The sequence below is a fragment of the Anomalospiza imberbis genome, chromosome 14 (genome assembly GCF_031753505.1).
Source record: "Anomalospiza imberbis isolate Cuckoo-Finch-1a 21T00152 chromosome 14, ASM3175350v1, whole genome shotgun sequence".
Taxonomy (NCBI): domain Eukaryota; kingdom Metazoa; phylum Chordata; class Aves; order Passeriformes; family Viduidae; genus Anomalospiza; species Anomalospiza imberbis.
This window is the reverse complement of record NC_089694.1, coordinates 10,447,415-10,462,561: the sequence shown is the minus strand read 5'-3', so window position 1 is coordinate 10,462,561 and position 15,147 is coordinate 10,447,415. Positions and strand designations below refer to the sequence as shown.

The 15,147-nt window shown below is 41.4% G+C and overlaps 1 protein-coding gene across 10 annotated transcripts in view; it reads left to right on the top strand.

The window, feature by feature from the left end:
- TENM1 (teneurin transmembrane protein 1) overlaps positions 1–15,147 on the top strand; it is an 838,901-nt gene that overhangs the window by 522,685 nt on the left and 301,069 nt on the right. For 3 of the 10 annotated variants that reach the window (XM_068204874.1, XM_068204875.1, XM_068204863.1), the window contains exon 1: positions 8,333–8,885. The exons of 2 other annotated variants lie outside the window; for them this stretch is intronic. The gene's annotated coding sequence lies outside the window, so the exon portion shown is untranslated. 5 more of the 10 variants (XM_068204880.1, XM_068204876.1, XM_068204873.1 and 2 more) reach the window with 4 other exon arrangements.

Below are 15,147 nucleotides of genomic sequence, written 5' to 3'. Positions count from 1 at the left end.
ATGGTGAGAATATTTAATTCGTACATGTGCTCTTAGTTCAAACTACTGAAATGGTTAATAATAAAGCACTAATTCTAGTGATAAAACTGAGATTTTTATACTTGAAGAACAGCTCATTTTAAAACTTTTCACAGTGATTATGACCACTATTTGTTATGACCAGCTGCATAATCTAACTCTTTGCCCACTCAGAATCACTAATGTCTTTCAATATATGCTGATAGCAATGACCATAACTAGAAGACAGTAAGGGCTGAAAGGACAATGATGATATAAACCTCACTTTACAAAGTTGAAGTGAAGTGCTGAAAAATGTTTGTGTTTTCTGTGGCTATTCAGGATTATTATCTCATTGGAACAATGGGTTGTATAAATTAAAAGGAATAGTTTGTTATAAATAGAGTGATTGTGAATGCTTTATATGAAAGTATTTTTATCCTGTTTTCTTCTGGTGTAATGAAAAAAAGAGATCAGTCATAGAACTAAAAAATAAGCTGGAAGGCATCTCAAGAAATTTTTGATCTTACTCCTACTTGGAGCCTGGACCTTTCAAGTTGAATATTCCCAAAGACCCCTCCAGGCAACATGTTCTAGTATTTCCATGGTGCAAACATTTCTCATAATATCTAACTGTAATTTCTCGTGTATGCCTGTTGCTTTTTTTCCTGTCCCATCCTGCTGAACTCACTCCAGAAAGTTGCTGTCTGTCTTGTACTAGGGGAGCTCTAAACCATCTGTCAGGTGTGGACTCAGACATCCTGCAGAGAGGCACAGCATGGCTTCCCCCACCTGTTGGATGCAGCCTGGCCCGCTGTCTTTCAGGGATATTTTGCTAATTCTTGTTCAGTTTGTTCCTCAGGATCCTCAGGTGCTCCTGCTGTCCTGCCTCGCCTCTGCACTGTACAGGCACATGACTCCTCTGCACTCACATGCAGGACTTTGTGCTACCCCTGACTGAACTTCCTGAGGGTCCTGTGATCCCAGGGCTGTGCATGGACCACCCTCTCCACTTGGTATTATTCACAAACTCGCCAAGTGTACACTTTTTCCCACTGTTCAAGCTGTTAATAAAGGCATTCTATGTTCTTCTGACATCAATGTGCAATAGAAGATAAAGAATCTGACAGGTATCTATGTGGATGGATGAATGGTTGATTGCTGTGTGTTCCTGTTTTTCCAAAAGCAACCATATGAATTGACAATATTTTAAAAGATTAAAAACCTTCTCAATGAATCTTGAATATCAATGAATAAAGAAGTATATATAGATTTTCCTGAACACCTGCATGATAATGATGTAAGCCTCAGAAATGTTTGTGTGAAATAAGATGTCTTAATTTACTACCTCAAAAAACCCCACATCCATCAGTTTCAACCTGCAGTTTTTGTGGGAGTCATTTAAGAGATTTTGCTAACAAAGCTGAAAAAATGAAATTCTCTTGTAAAAATTTGAGATTCTCTATTTGCTCCAGTGTAAGTGATGCTGAGGGATGAAGATATCTGACAATCTTCTATACCAACCTTTGTATGTTCCAGCAATTTGCTAATGGATTGTATCCTGAGCATTGGATCATCTGGTTTGTTTCATTTGGGTTGAACTTCTGTTCTGATTTTGTTTGGTTTGTTTTATTTCATAGATAACATATTTTTTAGCACAGCATCATTTTTATGTTACCTTCCAATTTTCAGCCTCAGTACTGAAGACAGTTCAATGTCTTCCTATCAAGTGAATTTTGGGTTTGAAGTTGCCAGAGAACAGTAGCAAATTAGTCCAGCATGACTCTCAATTACCTTTGTTATAGGACAATTAGGATACTAGCTTAGGCCACAAATTTTATTGCAGTTTCTTACAAATGTGAAGGTGAACAAGAAAATTCAAGGCATCACCATTTTCAGTGAGATGCCTCTTAAAAACCATTTGGTTTAAAAGCATTTGACATAATTTAAAAGAAGTTTTTGCAAGCTTGCCTCCTAGGAAGCACTTGGGAGTCTAAGTAAAATTTGAATGTTTATGTTTTAAAGCACTTTTAATGCAAGAAATCTGTGTATAATTATCCCTAATTAGTCATCTCTTCCGCTGAGATTTATACTAAGCATTTAGTTTTCCTCTACAGTAGATATTTCCCAGGTTTCTTTAATAACTAGGACTGTCTGACAAGCTGATCTCAGGATCAGATTTCAAACTCCTCTTATTCCATTCTACCTGTTGCTTCAGGACATTTCTTAATGAGGCCAGAGTTACTTTCATGTCTAATTAAGCTGAAGAGATTAAGATATTTAGGTCTTGTTTTTTGTATACTCTCCTAAGGGAAAAGTAAATACATAAGCAACAGAGATCAGCAGAAATACAAGAAAGAAGAAAAGCAGCAGGAACACAGGGGATTATTATGTAATATAAGGGAACAGGAAAAGGCTGGGTAGATTATCCTGCCTAAAGTATGTTCACTTGCCTCAAAAAATATTGCACTGAACTGTAAGTCAGAATTCTCCCTAACGTGATAATATGTCTTTATCAGATGAACCTGAAAAAGAAATATGGAAGAAGGGACTTTATGTCTTTCTAAAATATATTTGAAAACAGGTCCTGATTAGGATTTCCTATTTATACAATAAACTGAAAGGTAGCCATGAGTCTGATGAAACAATGTATCCAAAATACTCTTTTAAACATGACTTTGTTTTTTATGTTCCTTATCTTCTCCAGTGTCAGCTTTCAATGCAATGAGAAGTTTATTATTTCATTTGGGAAAGAAACGATCCCTGTTTTATGGAAGTTTAATCTCTCTTCAGAAGTGCCTTACCTTAGTTCCACTCTAATGGGCAAGGGGATAGACTCAAAGCTCTTTTAGCATGCATTCATATTCCGGAATGAACGTTTCAATTGAATATTTTTCAACAATGTTTCTTAATAGTCATCTTTCTTAGTAAAAGGTTTCTCAAATCTTCTAGTTTAGGTACAGCTTTCTGCAGTACCAAAGAAGTTCCCTCTAAAGGCAGCAAAGCATTTAAACTAATCTTTTCATACCTCCAGCTCCTTTCAATTACCTGGCAGTATACTTATTTATACATCTTGCATGTTTCTTTCATGTGAATTTAGGGTTTTTCTCCATTTTTTCTTAAGATCTGAAAATATATGGATGCTCTTACATCTTTTTGCCTTTTTATTCATGACCTAAAATTCATTTTTATTTGGGTCTTGGAGTGAAGTTGGGAAATACAACTGGCCTGTTTGGAGGGTTCTGGAGTTCAAACCAAAATAATGAAGAAAAAAGTTCTCTATGTCAGCTGGAAATTGACTTTTTTTCTCCCCAGTTTATCAAAAAAATCCCCAAGAGTTTAATTTTAAACAAAATTTTTTATCTTCATAGATAGTATTTCTTATAATTAACTTAAGGCAAATGAAATAGCTGGTACTGCAGCTACGCATCGGCGACCACCACCCAAGCCAGTCTTCCTGGGAAGTGGCGAATCAGCCCCGGTGCCAGGAGCATCAGCACCACCTTGTGTTCATGGGATAGGAAAATCAGCCAGGAACACGCCTCCCCAGCCAGCGAAACCGCAGCGCTTCCCTCTTCTCCCCACAGCTCGCAAAAAGGAGCCATACTGGTGGAAAACATGCACATTTTTTGCTACTGTAAGCTTAGAATAATCGATATATCCAAGTACAGGAGAATTTATCAGGAAACTTGCTTGGATTTTTGGTCAATGCGTTAGACAGCAGCCGCAGCACACGAACAGCCCAACTATTGCCAGATTTTTTCAGTAGGCATCTTGGAACAAGATAGCTTAGAGGTGAATTTTGTGAGAATGTTTGCAGTTATTTACAGGAGTTCTTTCTGAATGTGAGATATAACACTGTAAAACCTATTCTTTTCTTTGAAAATTTTAAAAAGGAACAAAGGAGACCCATGTCATGTAGCGATGGAGAGCCTTGAGAGAGAGTCAGTATCATGTCTGGATTCCTTTTTCATAGCCTGTAAACATCCTACAAAGCACTGCTGCTTCCTTCAGTCTTTTGCACGGTAGAAACTGTTCTGTAAACAAATCTATTTCTGGTACATTTTTCCACCAACTTGACTATGAAAATGCATCAGTTTTCATTTCTTTTCCAAAACAAAAATCAGCTTCTATCTATCCATTTGGTTCTGGGAGTACAGTTTCTGGAAAGAAATATCCCATCACAAATTGCAGTTACTTCTCTTTTAGCTCTACTATATGAAGTACAGTTTCTAGCAGAAATTCTGGGGCAATACCTGTTCAGGAACTGGTAATAATATGGAAGTGCAATTTCATAGACAGTTTTCTACACCTCGATGTATTTAGCCTAGCTTCACAAAAGTCAGGTCTTCTCTCTGAGAATGAAACAGAATAGCAACTTTCCCTACTTTCGGGCTCCTTCTTTTGGTCTAGAAATTAAAAACTTCTGATTGGTGTTTCACAGCTCACTTTCACCTTTCTTATCATTTAAAAATTTGAATGTTCCTAGGCTAAGTGCAAGACTGTGCCTGTATGTCACTTTAGTGCAATGTATCAATTTTCAGTACAAACATAATTAGAAAAACATATAATGACATGGTATGCTCATAAGTATTTAAAAACTGATCCTGATTCCCTTTTACCCTTCAGTTCATGCATCATTACAGAGAATTTGCACCGGGGACAGTTAGACTTCTGTTTTGATCATGTTTTACATCCATACCTCATGCACTTCTATCAGACTGATGTAAGGTATCATTTTAAAAAATGGAAACTTTCCAAAACCACTGTGCAAACTCTGCATGATGGATCAGTCTCATTAGTTTTATCAAGTATAAACCTGGATTAACAAAAAAAAAAAAAAAAAGGCAACTTTGTGCAGTATGGTTGGGATCCCATGTTGATGTACACTACAGGATCTTCCTCGACAGTGTCCTTTTAGAGGTTGACAATGTCTCTAATGTCCTTTTAATTTTTCTCCCTGTTCCAAAAGGGGCAGGGCGCTGTTATTGGTGCTACTCAGTCCCTTCTGTCACTTTCTGTCAGACAGCTGGGATCTCAATGCCCTTTATATTTGGGTAGTTTACCAGCAGTATTAAGGGACTCACTGTAAATATTTCATCACCTTTCTGAAATAGTTGAAAAGACAGAAAGAAACTAAGTCTTTCCAGTACCTGACAGGACAGTAAGAGAGCTGTAAGAGAAACCTTTTATGAGGACACAGAGTGACAGGGGAATGGCTTCAAGCTGCCCGAGGGTGGGTTTAGATGAGGTATTAGGAAGAGCTTCTTTGCTGGGAGGGTGGTGAGGTGCTGGCACAGCTTGCCAGGGGGCCTGTGAATGCTCCATCCCTGGAGTGTTCAAGGTCAGACTGGATGGAGCTCTGAACAACCTGGTCTAGTGAAAGGTGACCCAGCACATGGCAGGGGGTTGGAATTAAATGGTTTTTAAAGGTCCCTTCCAACACAAACTATTCTGTGATTCTATGAATTTGAACCTTGTATTTTGTGTACTTAGCATTGGGATCTGGCTGACCTCTTGCCTCTGTGTTTTGAAGCCTGTTAACTGTAAGAAGGAGTAATTTCCACAAATGGTAAATCAAGCAACCACTTCAACTATTTAGGGAAGTGTCTTATGTCTCACAGTTGTCAGGAAAGCAGTCTAGTATAAACTAGGAAAATTCCCCAGAATTCTGGAGAAGTTTTTGAGGACTTCATCTGATTGAAACAACAGAGGCACAAAGAGGAACTCAGAGCATCATTCTCAGAAGCACAGCTGACAGAACTTTGGTGAATGGTGATATCCTACCCCAGGTGGGTTAAAAAGTTCCTCTTCAGCTGTGAGACCAGCAGCTGTGTCTCAGAAATTGTTGCAATGCAGGAAATTATCTCTATTCCCACAGAAGGCATGATAATAACTTAAAACCAGTGCTTCAGCATAACTCACGAGGTAAAGACAATGACTCAGGAGGCTCATCTGAACTTGAGAGGGCCAAAAGGTGTCAAGCCAGTCCTTAGCATCAGTGCTGCAACAATGAGTGTTGCACCAGTGCACTCGAGATACCATCCCCTGCTACTTACAGAGAAAATCTCCACTGCAGAACTGTAATACTATATAAACTTACCTGTGTAAGAAAACTCCATTTGGCACCAGCATATCTAGCAATATTTTACTTGTTGCTTTCTTTTGAACTAGTTTAGCAGGCTTGGCTGTGAAATCTGAGGGTCAGAATTCTTTTTTTCTAAATGCATTTAGGTTTGATGCACTTAAGGACTCTTGCTGCCAGGGGTAAAATATTTATCCTGATTCTTGGAAAGCTCTCTATCTGTATCTGTTCCTTCTACTGGAGCATTTCCCCTTAACTCTTATTGTCCCACTCATCCCACGGGATCCCCACTGGGATCTGCTCCTATTTCTGTTGGAGCTTGCATGTAACACACCCAAAATTCCACACTTTCTTCTGCATCTTTCTCATGGAATAATACATAGTATATGCATGGTTCTCCAAGCAACTCTTTGAGCTTCTCTGACGCACTAGGGAACATCCATGGGTATCTGAAATTACTATATATATATATATATATATATATATATATACATACATCAGACATTTCAGACATTCCACTTGATACCTGGCAACAACTTTCCACTGCTGAGTTGATCCACTTTGTTTCATTTACCTCAGCAGTGGCTGAAGAGACAGAGGTAGAGTTGAATGTCCACCTCTAATAGTTATCTTTTTATGCCTTCCCTTGATGAGGTTACCATCTTTTTATGACTGCTATATGTTAATGACTACAACAGGCAATTCCATAGGATTCCAAGAAGAAGAATTATTATTAATTTGTGTTCCTTGTCTGCCCAAAGCAGAGCAATATTTATTTGACTTTGGTACTGTCTTAAAACCTGGAATCCAGATGGGTCAGCTTTCTTGGTTTATGTTTCTGTGACTAACATGGTGACTTCATTCAAGACCTTTTTCTTTCTTTGGTTTTGAGTTATTTCCATGTTCAATCCATGGTATCTAATTTTTGTGTTAATGAAAAACAAATGTTAAAGTCTGTCCAGAGAGAGAAGAAACCAAAACAACCATGTCTACTGGGAAGGAAATTTACCTTTTACTTTAGGCTCGGAAGAATGCAGACTGATCTATACTGCTGAAGAATTACTCCACCTACCAGGACTAAATCACAGAAATTTGGGAGGGCTGTTTTGGCTTAAAATAATTAACTTTTAGAAACTGTTAATGATGGAGATGGTTGAATAGCTTCAAGATTCATGAAAAATAGATTTGGTTACTTCTGGCTTTTCTGGGCTTCCTATAAAAGTAATGTATAGAATAACAGATGATTTTACCTAATTTATTATCTTTTATTTATGCATTCCAAGATATTATATAGGCATATTGAAGATGTTATTTTCCCCAAATACTTAATGTGAACACCATAAACTAACTCTCTGAATAAAGTATGTTCTGAGGCACAGTACAGAGTAAACAAAAGGACTCCACTTTGGGTCGTCTCTGCAGAAACTTACAAAAGACTTACAAAACTTACAAAGAAGTAACAGCAATAGTGAATTGCACGCTTTTTCCCAATGTTTTCCTGGGACCGAATGCACAAGCTAAATGATGTAAATAACCTCAGTGATTTTTAGGAATTGATAGGTGTATGCAGTATCCATGTGAACATAGACCAGGATGGAGACACACTGATGAGCCAGGTCCAGCCTCAGAGGCAAACCTTTTCCAGTTCCTTGGGTTTCTTCAGCACAATAAAATTTTTACAAATAAGTGCTGCTGCAGAATTAGCTGTTGTGAAAAGAGCGGGTGGTAATAACCTTTATGCCTTGCATGCCTTCTTGAGCATAAACCGTGTAGAAATGATGAAATTATAGAGATCATCACCAGCTGAAGTTCCCCTCCACGAAGACCCGGGACCGTTAATTGAGGTGGCCACAGGAGATCCCCACTCTAATAAACTCAGATCGCGAAGGGAAAGCTGCTGAAGCACCTTGTATAAATCAGCGTCCCTCTCCCAAGCCTTGATTCCACTATCGGTCTGATTTCCCGAGCAAGGTAAATTATTTAAAAGGTGTTCTGCGCTACATCCCAAGGCAGAGGCCCGCCGGTGGGGCGTTCTTTCCTCCCTTTCCCCGGGACGGGCGGCGGATCTCCGCGGAGCCGGGGCAGCATCCCTCCCTGAGGCGAGCTCAGCCGCCTCACCTGCCCGCAGACTTCCCGAACTCTGCCCAAATCTCGCAGCGCCGCGGGCGGGGCCGGCTGGGGCTGGGGCTGGGGCTGGGGCCCGGGCCCGGGCGCTGCCCGCTCCCTGCCCGCCCCGCCCGCCGCCGCCGCGGGGCAGCCCCGGCGCGGCTCGCGCCCCCTCAGCCCTCGCCCGCCGAGGTCGGCGCGAGGCGGCTCGAGGCGCGGCGGTGGGCAAGGCGCCTGCGCAGCTCTCCCGGGCATGCTCATTAACAGCGGAGGAGCCGAAAAGGGGGAAAAAAAAAGAGGAAAAAAAAAAAAAAAAAAAAAAAAAAAAAGAAAAATCCCACCCTGAGAGCGAGCGGCGCCGCTGACACTACACCCGCCGGAGAGCGGCGGCGGCGGCAGCAGCGGCGGGGCTGCGCCGCGCCGGCCCCGCGTACCCTCGCACCTCGGCTCCCAGCGCCCGCCGCGGGCAGCTGCGGGGCGAGCCGCGGCAGCAGCAGCCGGCGCGTCCCCCCGGCGGGGCGGAGGGGCCGGGGCGGGCTGCGGGGGAGCCGCCGGCAGCGGCGATGTGGATTTATACTGGCCCGCGCCGCAGCCGCCGGGGAGCGGGGCGCGGGCACCGCACCTAGAGGCGATGGGCGAAGCCGTCGGCGGGGCTGAGCCGGGGCGCTGCTGAAAGTTCAGCCGGTGGCCGCGCTCGGTAAGTTTGCCGGGGAGGCGGGAGCGGCGCCGCGGGCGCCCGAACTTCGCATTTCGCGGGGGGCAGCGGCGTCCGAGCCGGGGCGGCGAGGGGAGCGCCGGGGGTGCCTTGCCCCGCCGGAGCGGGAGCCGCCGGGCGCTCCCGGAGGGCTTTTGTGGCTGGCACTGGGTGTGTATGTGCGGCTCCGTGTGCGCTGCGCGGGCGGCGGGCGCCGGCGGGCGGCTGCCGGGCTCCGGGGCGGTGCGTGCGGGCACCGCGCGGCTGCCGGAGTGGGCGCCCGGCAGCGATGCCGCGCTCGGGGCTGAGCCCGGCGCCCCGCACGCCTACAGGGGGTCTCGTTCGCCCGCGGTTGCCGGGCGCGGTGTGTCGGCGCGGAGCGGCGCTCTGACCGCCGCCGCGGTGCCATCGCCCCGGGCGGCAGCGGCTCCCCGCGCCCGAGGCGGAGCGGGGCGGCGGCGCGGGTGCGCGGCTCTCCGCGGGGTGCGGCGAAAGGCGGGGCGCTGCCGGGGGCCGGGCTCCGGCTCCGCGCTGGCGTTGCGGGAGCGCCCGGGCCGCTCGTATGAAAAGCCGCATCTCCGGTGCGCGCAGGGTGAGGTGGCTCCTCCGGGGCAGCGGGACCGCGCTCGCTCCCGGCTGGAGGATGGAGCAGCCTGATGTCTCACCGCTCCTGAGGCGTAATCTGCTAAACGTGTGTTTGGTGTGTTCTCCTGCCACCGATTGTGGGATCTGGTAATCTTTTTTAGTCGAGGCGTGTGTACATACAATCGTTACACTGCTCTGCTGCTTCCAGCTGTTTTTTCTCTAAAATACCTTACAGCTGTAGCTCGTGACTGACGGTTTAAGCGTGATGTGTGCTTAGACCGGCTGTGGATATGATTGTGGTACATAGTGAGGAACCTGCCTCTGTAGTATTAACTGTATGCTCTTGCCGTGCTGAATGGCAACACGTTTATCTTAGCAGATCTGGGCTTTACGTGTTCTAATATTGAAATCAATGCCAAGAACTCCCCACCTTCCCCTTTATTTGGCTTAAATATATGCTACCTCTTTAGGCTGTGTAGTAACTACCTTAGTGATAGTCTTTTATCGATTGTTTTCCCAATATCCATAGATTGTAGATACCCATCTTGATTGTGCTGATGCTTCCCTGATAATTAACGAGTCAGATACACTGTACTATGGAAATAAATACCAACTGTCCGTGTGGTGGGGCAAGCATCTCAGACATCTTCTGTGTCTCCAAATGGTTTTGCAGTAACAAACCCCCACCACTCCTAGTGCCTGGCTTTTACCTGTTAATTGTGAAGCTTAACATAAAACAATTTGATATTTGAAGTATGGAATTACTGGTGTTGTAGTGAGCACTTAGTGAATCACAGATAGCAAGATACACTGGAGTAGGGGAAGAGCTATACATCAGAAGGTGAACACAGCCCAGTAGCTTTCCTTCTTTCTTGTCCATAGTTTCTTTTCAAAGCTTATTTTATACATGCCCCTTAATGCTGTGGATAAATCTCAAAACACTTCTTCACAGACTTCTTCTCAATAGCCTGCTACCCCTGTAGATATAATATTGATAACATAAATTCATCAGAAGTTGATACTGTAATTTTAATAGAACTGTGTGTCTTGGGGATTTTGGCTTGCTGGTTTGTTTTAAGAACTCAAATCTCTCAACTGCTGGGGCATGTAGGAGCCTCTCTCAGTCTTGTGTGTTGTTTTTGGTGTGCTTTGTTTGTTTTTTTAATCACTGTTTTGTTTCAAAGAATGATTAAAAGTTTTCTGAGTAACATACATCCAATAGAATTTTTCTCTGAATATCCGATCTTTAAAAAACCTCAAACAATCAAAACCAAATAAGATCCCAAGAAAATTATATTTCAAATACTGAAATAAAAATCCTTTATTTTAAAGAGAACAGTTCCTTTCAGTTGCCAAATTTTAAGTATTTAAATGATGTGTATAAATAGCAAACAAGAAAATTCTCATTAAAAACAGCTTTTAAGAATGTGGGAATGCAAATTACTACTCTTAACACTTTAAGTAGTCAGATGTGGAAGTAAATGAACATATTGTATTGATGGCTTATGTGTAAAAACGCCATTGAAGTGTATTCAGAGTTCTATAAAAGCAGTATCATGTGAGGAAAACTGTGGCAAAGGAAATCTATTACTCATTTGATGTGGCATTATAGTTAAAATGGTAGCTTAGAAAACTGAAGCAATTACCTGGTTGCTCACACTTGTACCTGTAGTGGCATGCAGAGGTGTGCAACGTTATGCTCTGCAGTAATGGCTTAGGAATAGGTAGATGTATACTGTCTTCTTTCCATTGAGATAGGAAATTTGGAGGATTGGTGTTGATGGTAATTGGTTCAGACAGGACATTATTTCAGCGTGATTCATGAGGTCTAAACTGTATGCATTTAATTTTTAAATGATCTTAATCTGAAAAATGTAAGAAGAATAATGTTGCTTAATTTATCACCATCTCAGGGCTTTGAATAAGGGAGAACAGTCCTCTCCACTTGGTCAGGAATATATTTTGTTGCCATTTTACAGACTGAGAGAAGGATGTTTCCTCTCTTTGCTTCTGACACAATGACTGCCAGTATCTTACAATGACTGTAGTGGGACTAGATTTCAAAATGTTTTAGAGTCCAGATACAAACTGGTGATAGGACTATGTCTGAAATTCATGAGTTTCTATTTTCTTGTCTGCTACTTCTCCATTTAGATGCGCCTGTTGATTATATTTGACAGTTCAGCACAGCTGAGTTAATGATAACTTTTGTGAGACCAAACAGACTTAATACAGTTTTGTTTTTTCTCTAAAGGCCCAGTCCTGTGTCTACTGATTTGAGGTCCAAAATTTTCTGCCCTCAAAGTTGAGGAAATAGGATCAAGTCAAACTGTAGTTTGGTAATTGTTGGTGGAAGCAATTTTATGTATTGTAGTCACTAATCTGTTCAGCTTCTTTAGTGTTTTAAAGTGGTAGGTGCATGAAGTACTGTAATACTTATGCAGTCTTTATATGAGTTAAGAAAAGGAAGAACAGTGTTTGCTTTGTCACCTTTCCTTTGCTCACCTTTAAAGTTTGGTTATAATCCCTGTGTACAAACTTTAGGTTTCCCAGGATTTTTGTGCATTACATACACAAGTTGATGGCAACGTACATTTCTAAAACCTATGCAGAAGTTACTAATAAATATGACAGTATTAAAACAGTAAGGAGAGTTACATAGAGTCATAGAATGGCTTGGGTTGGAAGGGACCTTAAAAGGTCATCCAGTCCAACTCCCCTGCAGTCAGCAGGAATATCTTCAAGTAGATCAGGTTTCTCAGAGCCCTTTCCAACCTGACCTTGAATGCTTCCAAGGATGGGGCATCTACCACCTCTCTGGGCACCCTGTGCCAGTGTCTCATCACCTATACTATAAAAACTCCGTCCTTAATTTAAATTGACTCACCTTCAGCTGGAAACCATTACTCCTTATCCTCTTAGAGTCATTGTTGTTGATATCAGTATTAGACTACAGTCCTTTCCAATGAATAAATAAAAATCATTCTTGTCTCACAATTTAAAATGCTTGCTGTGCTTGGGGAAACCACATTGAAGCTAAGACTGGTGAAGGTTTTGGTTCAGAAAAAAATACCATGTTTAGAAAAAAAATCTGATTTTTATGATATAAGGTTGTGTGGAATCCTAGGTGGACACGTATTAAAGTGATTCTGTTGCTCTCCTGTGGGGATTGATTTCGTTTTACACTCTATTGATACAGAAAAGTTACAGCTGGTTATCCAACCTTCTGTTCATCACCAGTGCTGCATTTCTGTATGATGCTGGTTTGTAACTGGTATGACAAAATCAAAATCCCACTAGAGAACAAAAAGCTCTGTATCTAACTTTAGTCTAGGTAGCATGCAAATCTGCCATCTGTGGTGCCAGATAGGTCAACCAGCTACCAGCATATCAACCTTTCCATAGTTCTGCCAGACCAGCACTGCATCATTGAGGGCTTTTGCATCTTCCCAGTTTCTCAGTGATGCTCACCAAGAGCATCATCGTTATTTTACCAGGTAGACACTTAGTTTTAAAGATTGAGCAATTTGCTGAAGCACTGATAAGTGGCATATTCAAAGTTTATTGAAAACAGTTAGAGGCAGACTTGTCCCTCCCTCAGCTTGCCATTTTACTAACTTACTTTTTATGGTTTCTGGACCAAGCACACAATGCAGTGATATTTGGCTGAGCTATTATATATGCACAGAATTATTCTGTAGTACAGCTGTAGCTATAGGTTTTAGACTATGATAGAACTGTCTATCAGTTCTAGCTGCCTCCTCCAAAATGACTATCCAACATGTATCTTGCTATTGTTCTGCTTTCTGTGAATCAAACAATTAACTAAGAAAGAGAAAGAAATGTGCTATGTGTCAGTTGATCTCTATGAGTAAAATAAGAGGGAAATTATGTTAAATGGTACTTCTGTTGGATGGAAAGTAAGATTTTGATGCTGCTTAAGTAAAAAGGAGATATTAGTTATATTCTTATCTTGGCACTTTGATAAGCCTGTTCTCGAGACTCTTCTGTTGCATTTCATGATGAGGAGACTATGCTTAAATGAGCAGATTTCAGTCCTCATCCATCTTTGCCTGCGGCTGAAACCACATAAATATTAATTCCTTTAAAAAAAAGTCTTTACTGGTTGGCTTAAAAATCAGTTCACATGGATGAAGCTAAAGTCTGCCATTGCTATCTAACCTCAGAAAAATGCTTTTTTAATTTATTGATGTTTAAATGTTTTCTGTTTATTTGCTTGAAAGCCTTCATACATCTTGAAATTTGATGCAATATGACATGGAAATCTTTGTCTATAAATTATAGCTGTAGTTAGCATTATACAATACGGTAGTGTCACTAGTATTTATAGTTGACAAGAGAAGTAATTTAGATGGTTCTGTATGTTTTTTGAATAGCTTGTAGGTGTTACCTGTTCATTTAATTCACTATATTAAAGGCCATTGGTTTTACCTTAATGTACATTTAATGAATTTAAAAACCTGTTCCAGCAACAAAAAAGCACCAGAAATACAGCTTCAGTGGAAATTGAAATATTAATATCAGTGATATAGGGTTAATTGAATGTCAGGAAAAAAAACACCATCCAAAGGATGAAAACTCCTTTACTTGTAACTTCTACATTGAGAGTAATTTCAAGGTTTTTTAAAAGTTGAAATGAGTCCTAAAATGGTGGGGAAAATGCATCCTAAAACTGCTGTTTCTAACTTAACTGTTGCTGTTATATTTAAACACAAAATCTAACGCAGTTTCCTGAATAATAATGAAATGAGGCATAAAAATTAATCTCCATAGAAAGTCCCTAAGGGGAAGAAAAGACAGATGACTTTGTGAAGAGCATTCTAGTGTGCAAGGAGATGAGGCATTTCTCATATTCATGTTGCTGAGTAATCTTTATTTACTTATATGGAGTAAGTTTTGGTACTTCTTTGCCTTACTTTCTTGAGCCAAGGATGTTTGACTCTACCTGCCCCTTCCACAGATCAGGCATGCGAGTTGAGTGCTCTTGTTGCCAGTCTAGCTGGATTCTGATTATCTGTCAGTAAGTAACTGGTATTTTCAAAGCTTCTCTGTTAAAGTTCCAGTTAGTCTGAAAGAAAAGGAAGCTCTTTTCAAGCTTTCAGAAGCAGCTCACTTCCTGACAGCACTAAAGCTTTGTCTCTTCTGTGGCTTGATGTTGAAGCTTCTGTATTGAACTCAGCATGTTTCCATTTTCTCTTGAACTGATGAAGAGGCAAAATTTAATGTAACAGATTCATCAGCTGGGAGTGAGGATGGGATTTATTTTGGAGAACTGAGATGTTGAAGACTTGCATATTCTCCTCTGCTGAATATGGAGCCTACATGTTGGATTTCTTGAGTTTATGTGATTGGGTATTGAATGGAGCAGCTTCGGAGTTCTGTTAGGTATTTGCCATGTAAACTTTTGTGCTTTCAGACTTGTAACTGTATCTAGAAATGGCAGATGTATGGAAATTGAGTGATGCTGGAAGTCATCTTGTATGTGTATATATATATACACATATGCTGTTACACTGAATGTAGACCATATGCTCAAATTAATAAAAATAATCAAAAATTAAAATTTATTTTTATTTCATAAGCCTCAGAATATGACTGCTGGATCATAGGTGTCTGTGTTACTTGTGATTTAAAAACTTGTCTTTTCTATGTTCAGAAC